A 3,181-nucleotide genomic window follows, 5' to 3' on the forward strand; every position below is an offset into this window, starting at 1 on the left:
TGGGGCGGAGCCGTGGCAGGCACAGTGGGGCTGGGATGAGCAGGAGCGGCAGGTAGGAGCTGCAGGTGGCTTTGGACTGTGGGATTCGCCGGATCCCTGCAGGCCACCCAGAGGGACCCCACCCATACACGAATTCGTGCACGGGGCCTCTAGTTTGTATATAGTACCACTGTTTGCAAAAGTCTTGCTTGCTCTTCTGAACAACCGGTTGAGGGAGGTAGCACTGTTCTCATTGGCTGGATGAAGAAACAGAATCACAGAGTTAAGTGCCTTGTTTAATGCCATCAGCTAATTAAATAGAAGAGTTGTAGGTTTGGACCCAAAGTCTGGTTCTCATTACACCAGACTATGGTGAGGACAGAAAAGAGAAGAAATACCCTGCATTCCCAGACCTCAGTAGGTTTACAATATAGTTGAGGAGATAAGTCACAAAACCATTAGATACCCAGATAAGAAGACAGCCTAACAAAGGTAGAAATGACCACCCTCATCAGACCCTATGCATACTTTGTTTAGTCAGTTTTCACCACTTCTTCCTGTAACCTTACTCGGTCTTCTTTGTCATCTGTGGTATGAACTCAGAGCTCAAATTTCTTTGAGAAAGAGCTCCTGATGAGAAGTTAGAACTTGAGCTGTTGTGGCCCTGGTAGTTCCAGATTGTAGTAAGGTAGAAGAGGTACACACCTCCAGCAATGGAGATGTTTTACAGACAAGTGAGAATCACACCTTAATTGTGTTTTTCCTGTGGCTTAAAAATGTTTTTCACATATTCATTCAATTGTTCAATCATGTACTCATTCATGCTTAGATTCAACAGGTGTCACTAGCCCTAGAGGAGGACACAGTAAATAAAAAATGAGCTATCCCCTTAAGGAGCTCCATTTCCACATGATTCTTCTGGTTACTTAAGCAGCAGACTTCGAGTGAAGCATTATTAGATAACACACAATCCACACTTCTAACTTATTATTATTTTTAAAATATATTTTTATTGATTTCAGAGAGGAAGGGAGAAAGAGAGAGACAGAAACATTGATGATGAGAGAGAATCATTGATTGGCTGCCTCCTGCATGCCCCCTACTGGGGTTGAGCCTGCAACCCGGCATGTGCCCTTGACCAGAATCCAACTCGGGACCCTTCAGTCCACAGGCCGACGCTCTATCCACTGAGCCAAACCAGCCAGGGCCTTAGCCACAGCTCAGCAAGGTATCATTACCTAAAGCATGGGCCAAGCGCTTTTCATTCTTTTTTGACTCCACAGTCACTCTTGTGAAGATCAGGTCTTTGTTCTAGGACCAGCACTGAAGGCAGTGGTGTCCAACATGCGATGTACAAGACAACCTATCTGGGGCGCAGGAAGAAAATATTTTCATGTAGCCTTACAATGTATTGATCATGTGTTTTACACAAGATGTATACTGTTAGTATTATCTATATTAGTACACATGTATACTTTATGAATCAATAAATGCACATATGTTATGTGCTCAGTAGTGTTTTATGGATGAAGTGGGCAATCAAGAATTTGGGCTTCACAGCTCTAAAGCTGCAGCTACCCTGCCTTTCCTTCTCAACGGTATGGAAAACTGCTGAAAGGCTCATTTGGGAAGCTTTCCCAAGTCATTGGGTTCAGATTTGGCCAGATGGCTGAAGAGAGAATGATACAACGCGTCCAGATTGGTAAAGTTCGAACAAGGTCTGCAGACTGTGCCAGATCTTCTCTCTAACAGGCGGAGGAAGGATAGATTTCTTCTTAGCTGAATAAGACCTTCCTTCCTGAGTTTAAGAGCTTACTTTTCTCACTCTTACTTGAAGAATCCATTTGATGTTTATTTGTGGTTGAAGCTCTTTTCCAGAGGCATTTCCACCTAGTTTCCCATGTAAACGCCATACTTGATCAACCCCCTTCACTCCTTCTTCCTCATTCTAGCTGGAGTTGGAGGAGCATCAGTTGGGGTCCTGAGTCCCCATCTCCCCATCCCTCATATTGCCAGACATTTACATTTGGCAATAGATGCCTAGCAGGTGCCCCGTTTGTCAATCCCAGAGCATTCTACCAACTTTTCTGTAAAGTTTCATTTCTTCTCATTAACCCAGTGTCTGTGCCTCAAACACTCTGCCTACCTTCTTGCCCAGCAATCCCTTCTGCCATAGTGGGTGTTTGGACTGAAGATTATTTTCCACGTCCACCTAAGTGTTCTATTTTCTTCTCTCTCCCTGCTGCCTCTGCTCGCCTGTCAGTGTGTCATTAAAATCGCTGATAGTGTCTGTAAAATATAGGTTGTGTTTCACTGAAAGAATTACTATGCTGTGATAAGTCACAAAGTATGTAGGGAATGTGGATTGTGATTATTTCAATTGCAAAAAGACATTCTTTTTTTATCTTCTTGACATATGATCAGTTTGATAAAAACTTCAATTTCGTTCAATAGTTTCAGGAACCCATCTGTAGCGTAATGTGAATTTTACTTGAAGGATCCCTTTCCTTCAGGTCAGGCCTTTGCTAAAATCCTGGTATGACATCTCTTGTTTTGAGATGGAATTTTGGAAAACTGCTGGTCTACATTAGAGATAAACAGGTGCTCCTGGCAAACACCCACACCTGGCTTCAGATGAGGGCCTCCTGGGGGGTGAAGGTAGGCTGTCATCATAATTTTGGGCAGCGGTTCTCAACCTGTGGGTCGCGACCCCTTTGGCGGTCGAACGACCCTTTCACAGGGGTCGCCCAAGACCATCCTGCATATCAGATATTTACATTACGATTCATAACAATAGCAACATTACAGTTATGAAGTAGCAACGAAAATAATTTTATGGTTGGGTCACAACATGAGGAACTGTATTTAAAGGGCCAGAAGGTTGAGAACCACTGGTTTTGGGGTTGGCCATTCTGGGGGACCTTTCCTTTCAAAGCCTATGAGGAATTCTTGTCCTTGATGCTAAAGTATAATGACACGTGAATGACGTTTAAAATTAGATAGGAAGGCTAAACGCTGTAAGAGACAGCTTCGGTACTGTGTAATGACTCAAACACAATAGAAATTGATCTCTCTGATGACAGCAGGATGGTGGGGGGCTCCCTGCAGGCAATATTTCAGGGACTGAAAGTGCCGATGCTCTCCCATCTTCAACCCCTGACTTCCAGAACTGCCCCAGAGGCATCTCCATTCCTGCCATACA

Source organism: Myotis brandtii, unplaced genomic scaffold, assembly GCF_000412655.1.
Source record: "Myotis brandtii unplaced genomic scaffold, ASM41265v1 scaffold196, whole genome shotgun sequence".
NCBI classification, from domain to species: domain Eukaryota; kingdom Metazoa; phylum Chordata; class Mammalia; order Chiroptera; family Vespertilionidae; genus Myotis; species Myotis brandtii.